Source organism: Bactrocera neohumeralis, chromosome 5 (assembly GCF_024586455.1).
Source record: "Bactrocera neohumeralis isolate Rockhampton chromosome 5, APGP_CSIRO_Bneo_wtdbg2-racon-allhic-juicebox.fasta_v2, whole genome shotgun sequence".
NCBI classification, from domain to species: Eukaryota; Metazoa; Arthropoda; class Insecta; order Diptera; family Tephritidae; genus Bactrocera; species Bactrocera neohumeralis.
Genome location: NC_065922.1, coordinates 18,322,494 through 18,341,779, shown reverse-complemented (window position 1 = coordinate 18,341,779; position 19,286 = coordinate 18,322,494). Strand labels below are relative to the sequence as shown.

Sequence of the window (19,286 nt, the reverse complement as noted above, 5' to 3'; positions counted from 1 at the left end):
GAATTTTTTTTCGATTTCAACTATTTGAAAAACAAAAAATGTCGCTAAATTTTCAGTGAAATTATACATTTTTTGTAAAAATGTTTGCCAAAAATCCTAATAAAATATTTAATTTTTTACATAAGAAATTTTTTTTTGAAAAAGACTGGCTTTAACTCGATGAAACCCATGTAAGCCCTTCACTTCAAAACTCAACGAAAAAATTATAGCGTAGAAGATCACTTTCCAACTATTTGATGAAAGACAATGAGAAACAAAATATACCCAAAATATGTAAACTAATACGTCTTCAGTTGCATTTATAGCCACATATCGGATCTCCACCAGTATATATGCTGAGAACTCCATTTGAAACATTCTGTAACACCTGAACACCTTCAAATAGAGCTACACAACATTTCATTTGTAAGCGAGCACAACTAATCCCCACATAGACGTTTGTAGGTATTGGTAAGCTACTACGAAGCAATTTGCAGTTATCCGGAAAGCCGGCAAGACGAGTCGAGTCGAATCGACTCAACTCGACGCTAAGCCGCTTAAAGCAAAGCGAATGCTCAAATAATGAAGGCAAGCGAATAACAAGTGAAATAGAGATATGTACATATGTAGCGAGAGCGGTTAAGTGAAGAGGGGAATGGGAAGATAGGAGAGCGGTACAAAAGAATAGCCGGTGACGGTATAATGTCTGGTATAAGCGCATTTTTATCCTGTAAATTTCGCATGCTGCTAACAACGTTTATACCAATTTATTTCATTTTTGCTTTCTTCTTTCAGCCAAATTCGGGCATTTGCACCTATTGTGGAGCCGCTACTTGCTTGGATTTTATTTTTTTGTTTTTTGTTGCCAGTTAATCGCCTTTAAAATCCATGGTACATTTTTAAGTCATTTAAGCGCAGGTTTTGTATTTAGTTGCTCTGTTAGGCAAGTTTTTTCCGATTTGTCTTCTGCCATTTTGGCAGATATTCCCTGTAATCGCCGGTTGTTATGTTGATTGTATGCTCTTTATTTTTGTTTTTATTAAATTTTCCACGAATTATCTAGTACTCAGAAGGTTGACTCTATAAGATATATATGTAAAAATCATGTTTATCTGTCAGTCCACATGTCAGTTCATTTGAGTATACGCAAACTACTCCCACAGTTTTTGAGATATCGATCTGCAATTTTGCACATATCTTCTTCTCTCCAATAAGCTGCTCATTTGTCGGAACCGTCGATATTGGACTGCTATAGCATATGGCTGTCATACAAACTGAGCGATTAAAATTAAGTTCTTGTATAGAAAACTTTTTTATTTAACGAGATATATTCATGAAATTTGGCATAGTTTATTTTTTAAGGCAACAACATCATACCCGAAGGAATTGTTCAGATCGGACCACTATAGCATATGGCTGCCATACAAATTGAGGGATGAAAATGATGTCGTTGTATGAAAAACTTTCTTTTTTGAAGAGGTATCTCCAAAAAATTTAAGAAGAAGTGTTTTTTAAAACAATGATGCAATCTGCGAAAAAATCGTTCTGATCCAAAAACTATAGCATATGGCTGTCATACAATCTGATCGATAAAAATCAACTACTTGTGCACCTGTTAACAGCTTCGTTGCAGCCGCATTAAAATTATTTGTTGTTGTATTTATTAGTTATTTTTAAACCCATTTCTCCCCCTCTCACACTCTCTCACTTTCTCTCTCTTCCAATTTGATTTCGTGTTTGCCTTGCGGCCTGCAGGAACTTCAGCAATTAAGACTTCGTTCTGGCTTGCTAAGTTGTTTTGTCGTTCAGCGTCTGCTGTGGCAAGTTGCACAAGTTTATTTTCTAATTATACTTGTACCCACAAAATGCCATGGAACTTTAAACAAACTCAACTAAGAAAACCGCACAACAACAAAAATGCGGGCTAAAGTTAACCAAACAAACCACAAACTCACAACGTTGAAAGTTTGCCGTTTGCCGTTATAACGAGTAAATCCTCTACCTGGTTATTTACTTCATGCCACACGCTCTTTTATTTGCGAGCAATGTGCCGCAGATTGCTTTGCCGTTACACCAGCGTATTCATTCTAATCTTTTGTGGCATCTCGCAACTATCCGGTCCATGTGCAGTGAGGGGCGACCAATTGTCGGCAAATTATTGAACGGAAGGGTACTAAATGAATGTGCTAAATCAGAGAGGTGCAGCTGTGGCATGTTTGCTTGTTTTCAAGTAAGCCCCAAGAGGTATTAGTGTCTCTAAAAATACACCAAATTAGCAACTAAAAAATTTTAAGCCAAAGATTTCTTGAAGGGCTTCCTTTTGCACCTTTGATACCCGATATCAGCAACCGTACCGGTCAATTTACAATCTTTTCCCGCTATTCTTTCTTTCCTTGTTTACACAAAAAGTTTGGACGGCGTTAAGAAAACAACAGCGAGGAGAACTTTTAATGCAGCTCACCACTTTTTGGGTTTTGTCAAATTAAAGGGCTTAGGTGAGAGAGTCATATGTGACAGGAGGAAGTATGTAAGTAGCAGCTCTAGTGCAGAAGAATTTCAAAGAAGCAGAAACTGTCAAACATATGTGACAACTTAGAATCACAGCACAGGAGCTAGAATAACAAAGGCTTGCAAGTTTTTAATTGAACAAAATTGTGAGAGGCGAACCAAAGTGGAAAGGAAGCAAGAATAAAAAGACGGAATGTATTGAAGAAAGTGTTAAAATTGAGGATGTCAAGTTGTAGGATATATAAGTAATATAAGTAAGGTGCATTCACACGGTAATTAAGTGGTGATTTGAAGAGAAAATTATAAAAAACACAAATAAAAAAGTAATTCTAAAAACTTATTGAAAGTAACGATAAAACATGCATACAATTAAAAAAAAATTATGTCAATATTTTTCAACATACAACATCTAAAAATAGGAATGACGTAATATTGACAGCTCGTGGCGGCCATGCTTGTTTACGGATTTGTGTCAAATACATAATTTTCAGGGTATTCAGTAACGTTTGCCATTTCATCAGGTCACTTTAGTACAACGCTTGGAAATTGTTCAAAATTATTACGTAACTTCATCTTCTTCGGTGACGACTGTAAAAACTCTTCGCGAAAAGGTGAGGTCCATTTAAAATTGCCGTTTTTGGGGTAAGTCAAATCCTCGTGTGGTTCAGAAAACGCAATTGCATTCCAAAGTTCTACCGTTTGGTGCGGATTTTGCTATGGTGGCTTCATTGAGCCTTATTTCTTTCGAAATGAGGCAAGAAATGCCGTTAATATTATTAGCGAGCGTGATATCACGATGTTGAACGATTTTGTTTCCCAAAATTTGATAAAGTCTACAAGGACGAACTCTATTTCCAACAGGACGACGAGCCACAACGTTCGCGGAAGTCGAAGATAATATTCAGTGCATTATAGCCGAAGTTCCCGTCGAAATGCTGCACCAGGTTATCGAAAATTGGCATAAAAGTGAGGAGATAGGCAAATTGAAGCGTGGTGGCCATTTGGTGAACATGTTGTTCAAATAATAAATGACATAACATTATCTGCATAAATTTCAGTATTTTATTTCATTTTAACATCAGTCGTTCTTGTTCATAAGCCTTATATATAGTCTGATTTCCCCATTATAATTTCAATGTGGTGTAAGAAAAGTAAGTCGAACTCTTCTGGCCAATGGATCTACTTCATTGAAGCAACTAATGATAATTTTCGAATAGAGTGCTTTGAAGTGAAAAATAAAATAATGAACCAATCGTTACTAATAATTATGATAGTATCTTTTTTAATCTCAATCTGGTTAAATAAGTCTAATTTCCCGCCCGCTTACACACCATTCTACAAGTCACAACACTGACACCCATAACACACCACACTTGCGAACACCAACACATACACAAATACTCAACAGCAATATATAGATAATACTTAAACACACAACACAACTCTACACGGCCCAACAAGTAAAAAGGGTTGGTTACCGATCGAAGGCTTTCTTGTCGCATTTGAAGCAATTGAATTTTAGTTGTAGCGAAGTGCAATTTGTCAAGGTGGTAAGTGTTCCCCTACACAGGCACAAGGCACAAGAATCAACACCAACATATTATTTAAGCTATAATACTATTTTCTAATGCTAGATTATAATAATAATAAAAATATCGTCACCTGAAATGTAAAATATCGTATCATCAAAAAATTCGAAATTGAGTGTCTTATTGATTACGATACACTACTTCAAATTACATACATAATATTACATATGTCCAACATTTTCAGGTTCTGCCCTCAGATATAAATCAGTTTTAAATAATATTAAAATTTTTTTCATGTTCCATTTAATTTCGCGTTGCATTCATGCCACTGTAAATTTCCGAAAATGTTGTTACCTTATTTTATATTTCAGGTGACGATATATTGGAAGTCATTATTTTTGTTCATTAACCTTGAAGGATCAGCTTTACCTATTTTGCATTAAAATTTGGTTAGGTTAATTCGATAGTCTCTTCATATTCTTAAACCAAAAATAAAATAAAATAAATAAATAAATAAAACTTTCAAATTGCAGTTTTTCATTTTTTGATTAACTCGAAGACCAATGCCCCTTAGTGGAAGTACATACAAAAGGGGTAGTAGTCGAAAAATTCTCAATTTAGACATACATATATTCTGGAATTGACATATTCTTCAGCTTTTCAGTTACCACAACCTGTCAACTCACATAAACTGAAGCCGTCTAAAGTACTTTTTTGCGAAGCATTTGGCGCTTTCGTTGTTCCAAATCGTTTAATAAAGTTGCCACCCACAAAATAAAATAAAGCTGTACTAATTATAGAAATTGGCATTCATTGCCAGAATTGGAAACTTGGTCAAACACCATGCAGTAATAAGAACGTTAACACCTATTGTATATGTATTTTTGTTGTCTCCTTGAGAAAGGTTGTCTAGAAACAAGAAAAGTTATTAATTTCGGCTGCACCGAAGTTATAATTCTCTTCACAGGTGGATTTCTTATAGCATAAAAGGGTATGAAGAGGTCTTTAACTTGTTGTTGACAGGTCAGTTTGTATGGCAACGATGTGCTATAGTAGGCCGATCTGAACAATTTCTTCGGAGATTTTAAGACTTTTTCTTCTTTACTGGCGTAGAATTGTAGGAATGCTTTGGGGAATACTTCGTGCCGAATTCCGTGAAGATATCCCGTAAAATAAAAAAATTTCCAATAAAACAACTTGATTTCGATTGTTCAGTTTGTACGGTAGTTTTAAGCTAAAGTTGTTTGATATTGACGGTTCCAAGAAATTAGCTGTTCCTTTGAAGAAGAGGACGTATAGAGACGTATTTTAGGTAAAATATTTCAACAACTACGTGAATAGTTTGCATATGTACAGACTCAGCACATCATGCTGACTATTTGTAAGTATACATTAAAGGGCGTTATATGTTTTCTTCTGAACAATTTGGAACTTGCTTTGAAACAAAAATGATTAAAAGATAAAAAAACATTTTATAATTTTTAGCATTTTTTCTTGTTGTATCCTATATCGACTTAAAAGTCTAGATCTCAATGAATAACCAATAAATATTTGTTCTTCTTTTATTTTATGGTTTTGAGAGGTTCTTAGTCACTGTCTTCATGAAAAAACTAGAGGTCTCAACCTAAATTTTTATTATAGAAAAATTTCTTCTTTTATTAAAAATATTTTTAAATTTGGTATTATTAATAAACGACACATCAGTTAAAGTATTAATGACAACTATTACATAACTTAAAATCCGAAATAAAAAATCCCAGAACTCACAGCCCGATGGAGCAAGAAACAACAGCTATTACTTCAATAAATTGTGCTTCAGTCGAAAATCGACAATCAACTAGCAATAAAAAATACTCACGCACACACGTATATTTACAAACACACACGCCCAAAGCGATTTTATCAGTAACGAACTTGCAACAGTGCGATAAAATGCATTGCGACCAAATTGAAATAAATTTCATGTAAAAAGGCAATAAATTGTTACTAACCCACTTGCAGCGGAAAGTTGTTGCGCGCTTTTAGGCGCTGAACAGCAACAATACAAACATTTAAGCGGAAAAACATATAAATGAAAGCCAAACTTGCGATCAACAGACAGAAAGGATCGCGGTGACATAAAAACGGAAGCGACACACACACACAGAAATGCACACATACAGAAGAGAGTAAAAGTTGCATGCAAACAATTCACTTAAGCACCACAAATTTTAAAATTGAAAAATAGCAGATACAGATATGTGTACAGATGCAAATACTCATACAAGTTAAAAGTATAATTTTTATAAACGAAAATAGCTTCTGTGTGTTTTTGTATATGTGTATATGTGTATGTGTTATCATTTTTCGTTACACACACGCATCCCGGTTGCTGTTGCAGCGTTTTCAGCGCGTACGTTAAAATCGCCGACGACATTAAGGTTATATTTCTTAATAAATGCGCTTATTGTCAGGCCAATAATAACAAAAACCACAACAAAATTTGCGCGTTGCTGCAACATTTGTGCAACTTGCAACATAAAACTTTTATTTATGAACTGGTGAAGGGCGCATGAAGCAACTGTAAACTGACGCTAAGTATAACAGACGTAACTGTAATAAAAAACAGCAACAATAAACACATTTACAGTTGGCGGCGTGTTGCACTGCTGCCAGCATCCGATATAATTCAATTAAGTAAAACTACGTGAAGACAATAACAACAACAAAGGCGAAACGAAAAGCTTAAAAATGTGGAGTTAAACCAAAAACAAGAATAACAACAATAAGAAGAAAAAACGTTGTTACAAAATACGCACTTAAAATGGCCGCAAGTTCCGACGCCGCACGAAGCGCTCATAAATTCTTAGTTTTAGTGGATTTTATTGCCAGCCGCAAAAGTGAATGTGGCACAAAACTAAATGAAAAAGGGGAAAAGTTTAAATTCGAAAAAGTAAAGAAAGTAGTAGATGTTATAAAATAGTAGTAAAATTCACAAATGCCTGTAGCATTGTGCCACATACGATTACAGTGCCTACTGCCTGCTCCGAGTTTTTTTTATTTTATAGACATACAGATTTATTGCGGCTTATGTATGTATATTGAGTATGGTATATAGAAAAATATATGTATCTATGTGTGAAACATGTTGGTGAAGCAAAAGTAGTTTTCCGTGAGTACGAAGTCTTGGTAGTAAAAAAGTAGCATAAAAATTCCTTTCACAAATTTGATTTAACTAACGGATATAAAATAATATTCATCTTAAGAAAACTTTTATGATAGACGATTTATAATATTTTCCTGAAAAAAATCTATTTTGTTGCTAAAAGTTAAAAAACAGGTTCGTTTCTCTTAGTCCAGCCTGCTGATTGGCAGTGAAAGCATAACGCCGGGAGAAGGTGAACCCGATTTCCCAATCGATGACGAACGAGCGGTCGTTCCATGGACCGAATATGAAGAAGTTAGAATAGCGATTACCCGTCTGTAGAACAACAAAACGGCAGTTTCTTTGTAGAATATGTTTGGATGAAAGCATGCCCAACGATTGATACCTAAGTGTGCTCCGTCTAATTCACAAAAATGGAGACCCCACAATCTGCGCCAACTACAGTATGATAAGCCTACTCAATATGTGTGTAATAAAGATTAAAGTCTACGTAGGAAAAGACTCGTGAAAAGTGGATTGGCACTCAACATCTATTCGTCGATTTCAAAGCTGTTTTCGACAGCACAAAAAGGACTTGCTTTTATGCTGCCATGTCTGAATTTGGTATCCCCGCAAAACTAATACGGCTGTGTAGACTGGCGTCGAGCAATATCAAAAGCTGTGACAGGAACGGGAAGAACCTCTCCGAGCCGTTCGATACCAAGCGAGGCGACTCCCTATCGTTCGACTTCTTCAATCTACTCTTGGAGGAAATAATTCGAGCTGCAGAACTTAATCGAACAGGTACGTTCTTCTATGAGAGAGATCAGCTGCCGATGACATTGATATTATTGGTCTCAACAAGTTCTGTCTTCTCCAGAATGGACAAGGAAGCAAAGTAAATGGGTCTGGTAGTGAACGAGGACAAGACGAAATAGTCGTCGAACTCGCGACTTGGTTCTCACGTCACTGTTGACAGTCTCAACTTCGAATTCGTTGATAATTTCATATATTTTTGAACCTGTATATCTCTTGCCAACAGTGGCTTCTTCAGACTAAGTAGGCAATTGAGAAGTAAAGTTTTCTCTCGACGACCCAAGATCAAACTTTATAAGTCACTCATCATCCCCGTCCTGCTATACGCGGTCGATGGAACGATGAGCTGTACGAGATATACGACGACATTGGCATATTTCAGTGAAATTTGAGACAGCGGCTACGCTGGCTAAGCTATAGGGGAAGCAGACCTTCACTGCGTTGGAAAGACCAGGAGAAGAAGGACCTGCCTACACTTGGGATTTTGATAAGGTAGTTGAAGATCGAAATTGCAAAAGTTTATATCATAACGAAGACTAAAATTGAGTATTCATTACCGTTATTTTCAAAAACATCTCTGCACTCCTCTCTGCATCCCAAAAGGTAGCAACATAAACTCAACCAGTGGTACTTGCACTAGATTCCTCTTCACGGAAGAAGAGAAGAGCGTTTTCTTCAAAATAAAATTACTAACAAACTTTAAATACAAGCGACATATTTTTGTGGGAACAAAAGCTGAATAATTAATTAATTAATAAAAAATGAAAGAAACTCTTTAACTTCTATTTTCTATACAATAAAAAGTTTTGATAAAAGCAATTTAGAAAGTACGACAACCAAACCAGCCCATATATACTCAACACGCACACATAGCTTCTGACATATATGTATGCTACACAGTAGGCAATAGCGCGATGGCATAAGTGAAAAACGGCATTCAGCTTCCTGCAACACAAGTCAAGGCATGCGCCAGCGAAATTTCTTTGGCCAGCATTCGCGCTGTGAGATTTTAAATTATGAATCATAACTTGCCGCTGCGTTGCGGCAAACACTGCTGAGCGCAAACAGTTGCGCACAACGCAACCATGACATGGAAATATGCAGCAGCTGCAGCAGCAATGCTTACTTTGGATGCTTGCCTCCGCATTGTGCGCGCTGCATGCCACATGACGCGCCGCCAAGGCAGGCGTGCCTGTGCCATATCTAAATTGCGGCGAACGCTGCGCGCCGTGACTTCTGCTCTAACACTGTTTGCCTGCTGCCAGCCATTTGCAGCCTCACTCATACATACATATAACAAGTATGTATGTATGTTAGCGTCCTTATAATGACGCTGGTGTTGTTTCTAGTTGCGCACTTCGCTGTGTTCACACATTTCATCGACCGCTTTGTCCAAACACTTTGCTGACGCCATTCATTTGCACATTCTTTTGTGTGCATACACACACATACAAACATAAATGCACACACATATACACATTTGCCGTTCCAACGCGCTGGCAATAATTTCACTGTTCGCTCGTTCTTCACACATATTTGCTACAAAAGTATGCCTAATTTATGTGTGTGTGTGTTTAACTTATGCCAACATTGTTTTTGCTATTGTAATCTGCCTGTTGGCCTTTGCTAATGCAACCATTTTGGTGTTTAATAGGTTTTTGATGAAAAAAAGCCATGCACAGCACCAACAACACACACACATACACAGGAATGAAATCGCACATCATTCGCGCTCCATCGCTTCTGCTGGCCATAATTCAATTCGCAACTCATACTCACTAACTCATTCGCACGCACATACACACATGCGCGCCAGCGACCCGGCGTTTTCTCTTCTTTGCTGTCGCAATAATTCAAATTATTTAGAGTGGATTAATTTTTCACGTTTTTACGAAGTTTTGCTCTTTTTTCAAAGCATTTTTTTGATTTATGTGCTGCGGCGCTTATATTTTTTCAAGTTAGCTGATTAAATTCTCATTAAAAAATATTTTGATGAAAAATATTGTAATTGGATTTGGCGTAAAATTATAGAAGGTTAGTCTAGGTTAGTACTTGGTAAATGTACGTACCTAGTTGATCAATGTAGTGGCGATTTTGAGGTTTTTGGGTGAAGTAGAAATGTTTGAAGAAAATCATTATTTTTAGAAAATTTACCCCATAGGTTCGGCCAATAACATTGACATATTAACAAAACCAAAAATAATCAAAAGGAATAATAACAAGAAAAAACCTTAACTTCGGCTGCACCGTAGCTAATATACCCTTCACAGGTGCATTTCTTTTAGTAACTATGTGTTCCCAGAAAGATAGCTTGCCAAAAATCCAAAATTCTCTCCAAAGTAAGTGTAATATTTAGCAAAAGATTGACTTATGGATATGCTAAAAGCTGATAGAAAAAGTCGTCGGTAAAAGAGAGTGAATAGGTACTTTTGAAAAATAATTTGTAAGCGATGATGGACGATGGATTATTTGCCTTTGCAACTTTCGATCTTAGAGAACAGGTACTGTTTGAACAGATTTAGTAGGGGTCTACAGAAATTCGATCTTCATACCTAGAAGAGTGAGTGCTATGTTAAACCTATGCTGCTTCCAAAAAGCTAACCTTTTGGTAGCAAAGTATTCCCGATATTAAGATTACTGCATGAGGTGAAATAGTAAGCTATCGGAACTTTATATAGTTGTAGCTTTGTAAGGAATGTACAATTTTCTGCTAGAAAAATCCAAAAAGTAGAAAATTTATGGATCAAACTTCAATTTTTGTAACTTATTTCCAGTAAAGATATATAAAGAATCAACCAGATAATTAAAAGATTTAAATAATCACTAATTTTTGATTTTATTTGAAATTTTCTACAGTTAGACAACCACTTTTTAAAAAATGTTGATAAGAGGCAGAATCAATAGTAAGGATAATTTTTAAGATTTTCTTATGTTTTCATCTGTACAAACTTTTCTACCACTGCCTTCATGGTTTTGGAAGCTCATATGACATAAATGGAATTTAGCAAGCTTCTGCCATTGGTTGACATGTGTAGCGATCTCTGGCCGGGAAAAGGAAGGGGAGCGGCGTGACTGGGTTTTTTAGGGTACAGAAGAGTTTATCTCGATTTCTGGCGAAACTGTAAGTCTTATAGAAAAAAGTTATATGGAAAAATTGTAGATAATGAAAGCAGCTTTAACTTTTGTATGCAACCTTTTTTATATAGCCTTAAAATTTATGTGGAATATTCACATAACCAAATTTTTGGGTTTTAAATAACAATTTTCTTCCACGAAATTTGGTGGAAATGCAGTCTGTACAGTATTTTTTATTTATAATATTCATTATTTCTCCTTATATTGGCCTATTATCGACAAAATTCTAGTTCTCAAGCAAAAAAACCTCAAGTCAAATATTAATTTGTTTATGGGTATAAAAAATTTATAAAAGATATTACTATGGTAAGTTTTTTCAAAAATTTTCCTAGCCTTTTCCTGACCTCAGATCGCCCGTAAATAATTTTTCCCTTAGTGTTTGTTATTTTATCTTTCGTTTCCGACTATTATGAATTATTTTTTAAATAATTTTTCTAGTTCACTAGTTTGTATAATTCATAAAAAAGGGAAGATTATAAATATTATAAATATCAGATGAAATTTAATATTTGCTTACAATTCAAAATAGGCTCTGTGCGTTTATTCGATATTATTTAAGTAGTATTTACCTGCAAAGAGAAGAAAAATTAAATATGAGTATTTTTAATATTTTGTCCTGGAGAATTACCTCCAGAATTACTGCAATTTGTATTTTAGAGATATAAAAATATAACAGAATGCAATTATTTTTTAAAAAATAACTGAACGTAGTAATTTGCATACGCCTGCAAATTAAATTCTGAAACCAAACAACACAAAAAATATGAGTTGGAAATTGCTTGTACCATATACAATTTTATTTGGTAACACATACACACAAACATACAAACAAATTTACATTACATATAAACAACTGCATGGATGGCCGCAATTCGCCGAAGTCAAAATTAAATTAAAGAGCGAAACAACGAAAAACACATTCAGGCAGACAGTCTGTAATTTACAATGCAAAGGGCGTCAACAACGACGACATGAAAACAAACGAGCAACAAGACGACGACGACGACGCCAAAAACACAAAAGCCAAAAGACAGGAGGAAAGGATGCTAATTTAAAATATATGCAAAGCAACGGAAGATGCGCCAAAAGCCAGTGAAGACGGCGCTAATTTCCCATAGAAAACAACACGCGCCGCGCGTTCGCTGCGCGCTGACTGACTTTCAACACGCGGCGCTAATTAAATCGTTGCGAATTTTATAAACACACTCAAGCGCAACGGCAAAAAGACACAGTCGAAGAACAAGCGGTAGAAAGCAAAAAACACCAAGAAGTACTTTGGCAGGTTGTTTGTATGTGTGTGCACAAATAAATGAATAAGTCGTGAAATCAAAGCTGACACGCCAAGTCGGTGTCATTTCGCTGCTGAAACACGCATTGAAGTACCCACTCACATATTTACATATATACATACAGATACACATGCAGAAGGGCTTTTGAATTTGGAATGCCATTTTACAAATTTCAATTTGTATATTCCCATGTGTGAATTTCTTATTTGTTTCTATTTTGTCGTCAAATCTGGTGCTTGTCGGCGCACTTAAGGCATGCCTCGTGATTATTTGGCAAAGGCATCTTCACTTAGGCATATAAGTACCTTTGGATATGTATTTCGTATATTTGTGTATACTGTTGTTAGTATGAGAATATGCTTTTGAACAAGTGTGCTTATTTGTTGAAGAGGCGCGTACTTGTGATACACCTTGTCGTGCATGTTGTAACTATGCTGGTTTTGTTGCATGTAATATATTAGGCAAAAATATATTAATCAAGATATTAAAAAAAATTAAATATTTAATTTAAATATTCCACGCAAGCACTTAAGCACAGGGTGAATCTAAAATCTTTTTATTATTCGAGCGACAAATAACGCGTCCAAGCACAGGTACCTCTTTCAATAGCCACACGTGAGTCGTGGCAACTGGTCGTGTTATTTTTGTTCAGTATTGTTTGGCATTTCATCATGGGAAGACTTACGCCTGAACAGCGTTTACAAATAGTTGAACTCTATTACGAAAATTCACGTTCTGTAAATGTTCTGTAATATATTAGGCAAAATATAATCAAGATATTATTCGCAACACCATCAAAAAAATTGGATAATAAATATTTGAAAAAATGTTAGCGGAAGCTGATTTGGAACGAATTGGCGCCTGACCTTCCGAAGCAACAACGCTTCGCTACTTAAGCAAAAATTTTTCCAGAAGCACATTCAAAATTACCGGTCCAATTTCTCAACGGATGGATTGGCAACATCATGTGATAACACTATTTGATGCTTAAAAATAAAGACTTTAACATTTGAAAAAGATAATCTTCGATAATTTCACGTTTTGGGCCGGTCGATTGACCAACATGATCATGTGGTATCATACCGTTGGGTCATTACCGTTTCGATTCAGACCTTGGAGCAAAACATCACACGTGTTATTAGCCAGTTACCAGTCGAAATGCTCGAACGAGTCATTGAAAGTATGGACATTCCCCAATTAAATAATTTAAAAAGTCTCCGTGTTTTTTCTTTAAATAAGTAGGGAATCTCAAAATTGATCACCCTTAGACAATCATTAACTTAGCTGCACCTGAATTATACTTTTATCCTCCGTTTGAAGATGTAAGGCTTGGCAAATATGATGTGCGCACCTACATGGAGAACCATCTGGTTGATACATATTAAATATTTAAACTGTATGTATGCCGCTCATTAACGTAAATTGGTAAAGTGGCTGTCTCACGTCGCACCTTGGCTCTTACGAGAACCATTTTGACTCTATTGGCTCCTTTTTGACCCACTCAATACTTCTTCTGAAGTTCATCAGTACCAAAAATTTTATCTGAGCAAGCTCCGTGAACTCATGATAAACACTAGATCAATAGTCGAAATTTTTTTCCTATATTGAGCTTTACAATAGCATAGAGGATGTTTAACTATCTCCTACTCAGCTGTAACAACAGCCATTAGAGGCGTTTCGTCGGCTAAAATGTCTCTTATTAGACGGTGATCAATTAGCACGCCTACTAGAGTTCTTATGTTGTTCCATTTGAATTTTAATAGTTGTGCAGTCCAAGCCCCATTCATGCCACCTTTGCCAGCTTTTTGAGCAAGTCAGAGATTGATTCCATCGAGACACAGCTAAGTTTATAACATCTTTGTCGATTATACATCTGCAAGTAGCCAGAGGCATACAAATTCCTTCTTTTCTGTTGTCGAATTGTTGGTTGGTGCCTGCTCTACCTAGTTCATCTTCTTCACAGTTCGTTGGCACATTCCTATGTCCTGGAACCCATTGCAGGCTTATCGTGAAATAGGATGTTAGATCCCCTAAGTGACGAAGACATTTTTTTACTAACTTAGATGAGATTTAAAGATTAGAAGAGATTTTAATGATCCCAAATTCGCCTGACTATCTGTATATATACATAAATATAGTTCTTATCAGAACGAAAAGCCTTTTTTAATTGCTGTGATCTCCACTTGGAAGACACTACAGTGATCAGGTAGACGAAAGGCAATTTTGGTACCTATTTCTGCAGAGGAAACACCACCTCCCACTCGCTTATCTAGTTTGGAACCATATGTATAGGTGCTTATCCCTGCGCTATCGTCTACCTCGCCACTTTCACACTCTTCTCTGGCAGGGAAGCTAACATTAGAAACCGAATTAAGAATCAATTATGTGGGATTTCGAAAATCCGTGGTAATGGGAAGAAAGTGTTACGTTTTAGATATTATGGAATGCCACTTGTTACCAGCGACTATAAGGAAAGATGTCCTCAGTCTAGCCGCTGACTTCGCTGCCATTTGCTTACGGAACAAGTCTGTTGGCAGTAAAAGTAAAGTCAAGTTAAGCGCCTGGCTTAGCGTTGTTCTGAAAGCCCCACTGATACAAATACTGTCCGCTTCTTGTATTCTTCCCGCACGTTTTATTTACGCTTATTTCTTTCTGTTATTGGCCACCATACCAACATACCCCAAGTCAAAATTGGTCTTACAGCTATATGTGAGCCAGTGAGCTACCTGATGCGGTAATCCTCATTTGAGCTCCTTCACAGATTATCTTAATCATTATACTTACTGTTGGAAAAAGGTACAAACTATACACAAATGTCACAAGTTGAACACTCGTGTCCCTTAGGAGGTAGGGTATATACATACATACTTTCTCAGCTCTCAGAATGCTCGTATATATGAACTTATTGAATAATAAATTCCTCACCTTGTAATTTTAAATTTTTTACTTCTTTAAGATCTATAGACTTTCCTAGTACAATAATTGTTTTCAATGTTCACTTTTCAATTTTTTAATCTGGTCCACAACTACCATTTCTTTTCATTTGTAACTTTTTCGGTTTTTAATTTTTAGGCATTTCAATCACAGAATCATTTTACAGAATTTTTTCATAGTCACGGTTTCGAAACAAACAAATATTTGGCTTTATATTTTATTTTAACGATTACATAGTTCCTCAGAGCCTCTCTTTTTGGTGGTGCTAACATAAAACAATAATTCTCGTTGACAAATTTTCACATGAAATATTACAATAGTTACACCATTCCTTAATAGCACACACTGCAGAGCCACACCCATTGCCATGGCTAATTAAAAACCCTACAAAAACTCATTTACAACTAACTTAATGCAACGCCCGAAACTCATTCAAGAATTTTCTTCAACAATTCTTCACCGGGGAGAAGAGAGCGCAGAAGCGAACGAAGTTAAATTAGGCTGACACAGTTTCGCCCAAGCGACTGTGATTTTTTAAGCCAGCAGAAATAAGAAAACTGCAACTAATTACTATCAATTTCCTGCCGCCCCGCCCAGGCTCACAATATTTTGTGGCCAAAGTTGTGCAATTAAAAATTTCAACGAAGACGCCATGCTCAACACAAACACACAGGCGCATAAATATATATATACATAAATATCTGTGTGGATAGTGAGTTTGGCACAGGCTTTCAGCTACACGTCGCAATTATAAACAATTTAAAAAGTGTCCACGAGCAATATTGCATGCAAATACGAGTGTGTAAGTGCACAGTTAAGTATTCGCAACAGTGGGGAGGACTACCGCGCCGTTAAGTATGTGCGTGTATGTGGCATTGCCGCAAATGAGGGTATCTCTGGTGGTGCTGTTGGTTTGAGGGCGACTGCAAAAGAATCAACAAGCAGCGCCTGCGTCTACAACGCAAATACTTGGCAAATGAGTGGCGTTGGCGGTAAAACGGTACAAAATTTACATTTTAAATTCTCGGCAAATACTCGAAAATGTCCTTGTTGACTTTGCCAGTGGCAGTCATGCACGTGCATACAAGCCCATCTAACTACCTGCATGTAAATTTGCTGTGCGGCAGTGCACGCTCGACTGACGCTTGGTGGTGGTGTATGTTGGGAAAGTAGGTGAGGGTAAAGGTAGAGGGCGCAGCGTTTAGTGCGACAAGTGTTTGAAGGGAGGAAATTTGCAAGTATCTATGTATGTGTATACTCATGCCTGCATATATTTATCAGTGTGAATAAAGGCTCACTGCGTGCAAAGAATACTCAAAGCTCTCTAAAAATATTTTTTTTTAAACTTCAAATAAATAACTCTGAGAAGCAGGCTAGATACAGTGCGGAAGGGATACATTTTTGAATAATTATTTTATATAATTGTTGTATATTTTTATCATTATATACGTTAGGATATGTACTATTCAAGCCAAATCGATATATCAAACTTAAAATTTAATTTTTAATCCAATAATCATTGCTGATAAAGTAGGTATTTTTTAATTAAAAAATTGTTGTATTATGTAAAGAAAAATTGCAAATCAAAAGCTGAAATGAAAAGAGATAAGACAGTGACAAAAAATAAACCAAAATAAACCCTTAACTTTGGTCTCATCGAGTTGCTATTTGCTTCACACATATAAAAGTTTCCCATACAAAGTTTTTATTTTGATTGTTTAGTTTGTTTGGCAGCTATATGCTATCGTGGTTCGATCCGAACAATTTCTTCATCGATTACTGCGCTGTTTTAGGCAATAATCCATACCACATTAGGTGAAGATATTTTGTCAAATAAAAAAGTTTTCCATACAAAGACATGCTTTTGATCGGTCAGTTTGTATGGTAGCAATATGCTATAGAGATCCGATCTGAACAATTTATTCGAGAATTGTACTGTTTTGTTATGCAAAAATCCATGCCAAATTTCGTAAAGATATCTTGTAAAATAAAAAAGTTTTCCATACAAGGATTCGATTTTTATCAGTCAGTTCGTATTACAGCTATATGCTATAGTCGTCCGATATTGGCGATTCCAACAAATGCTGCTACTTGATGAGAAAAGGACGTGTATAAATTTTCAGATCGATATCTCAAAAACTGAGAGACTAAATCGCGCATATGCAGAGAGTGTTCAGCAACAATAAATAGCAAAGCGTCTTAAAATGCCTAATAAAAGTTCAAAAAGGCTAACGAAGTAGTTTATTATATTACTTCAAACCACAACAACATATTAGCAACTTATCTCCTCTATACCAACAATATGGTTATTTGCTGTCCTTGTTCTTATCGCCACCTCCTATGCAGTCATTGTTGTTTTTTGTTATAATTGCGGTAATTAATCACACATACATGTTTATATCAAAGTGTGTGCGCGTGCGATATGCGCGGAAAATTCGATTAATTTGCAAATTCAATTAATTTCGCATTTGAAATAAATAATCAACACAAGCCCAACTGCTGACGCCTTTATTCATTACCATTCAAGGCTAAACTGCCAGGCAGGAAAGCAACAAATACGCATATCCGTTCGTAGTAACACCCACAAGCCACCGCTAATACTGTTATTATAAGACCATATCTGCGGTTTCAGTGCCGCGCATTGTTGCGACATACAGGGGCAAGCAAAATGTTTATGAAACACACACACACACAAGTTTTTGCTATGTGCTTCACAAGATAATTCGATTTGTTTGTTTGCACATATCAATAGAAAACGTGTATGTATGTGTGTGCAGGAGTAAATGAGCTTGATTACGTGACATGTTGCCACACACAAACCCACCATAATGGTGGACAATTGTAAGGTATGAGCATGCTGTGTGTATGTGTGTGTGTGTGAGTACTTTTTCTGTCATGTCACGCTCGTCGGTTATTAATAAATCATTAAGAAAGCATAGACTCAATCGACAGCGCAGCTAATTTATAATTAATTTATTGTAATACATGTGCTATGCGCAACACGGTGCTACATGGCGTATGAGTGACATTGCTGTGGGTATTTTAAGTGAAGGTCTGCGCGGCGGTGTGTTGTGGTGGCATTCTATTTGCTTGTATCAACAATTATGACGGAAGTTCAGAGCTTAATTCACGAACAATCAATTGAAATTAGCTGGAAAAGTAAAAATATATGAGGAGAAGAAGGAGTGAGTAATTAAATTTTGCGTAAATAATGCAAATTAACAAGAAAATCATTCAAATTTGACACACGTAAACGTGGAATGGTTTGTGTTTATTTTTAATTCAATAAAAATAAGGTGGTAATAATTTATATGAAAGAAATTAAAAAGAGAGGATGTATTTTAGGAATAATAAAGTAAACATTAACAGCTCTCCAGTATTGTTGTGTTAATCTATAATATTTTATAGATAGAAAAAAACAAATAAAAATCTAAAAAATTTAAATAAAATATATATATATGTACATATATATCTATGTAAAATATACAATATTTAATAATATTTATAACATATAATAGTATTTCACAAAATTGGTTGAATTTTGGAAAATGGAAAACTTTTAAATTAGAAGGGTTGCCAACCAAAAAAAAATAGAAAAAATAGAAATTTTAATCAAAGCATATCCTAAATATAATATGTTATTTGACAGAATTTATAGAAATTCTGGATGTCGAATTGCTTTATAAAAATAGGGTTGCCAACCAACACATATAAATATTACTTATTTTTAATATATTTAAATTAAAAATATTTAAAAATTATAGTACTTTGAAATAATTAAATCAGCAGGGTTGCCAAGTAATATAATATTTCACAAAATTTATTGGTTTTTTAAAAATGGGAAACTTTTAAATGAAAAGGGTTGCCAACACAAAAAAGAAATAATTAGAAAATTTAGTGTTGGTGTTTTATAAATGGATATTTGACAAAATTTATAAAAATTTTATATACCGATTTTTTTTATATAACAGG

At 35.5% G+C, this 19,286-nt stretch overlaps 1 protein-coding gene and 1 pseudogene across 3 annotated transcripts in view; both read right to left on the bottom strand.

The window, feature by feature from the left end:
* LOC126760138 (furin-like protease 2) overlaps nucleotides 1-19,286 on the bottom strand; it is a 395,670-nt gene that overhangs the window by 224,903 nt on the left and 151,481 nt on the right. The gene's annotated exons all lie outside the window — the stretch shown is intronic.
* LOC126758286 (uncharacterized) lies at nucleotides 14,091-14,755 on the bottom strand (annotated as a pseudogene).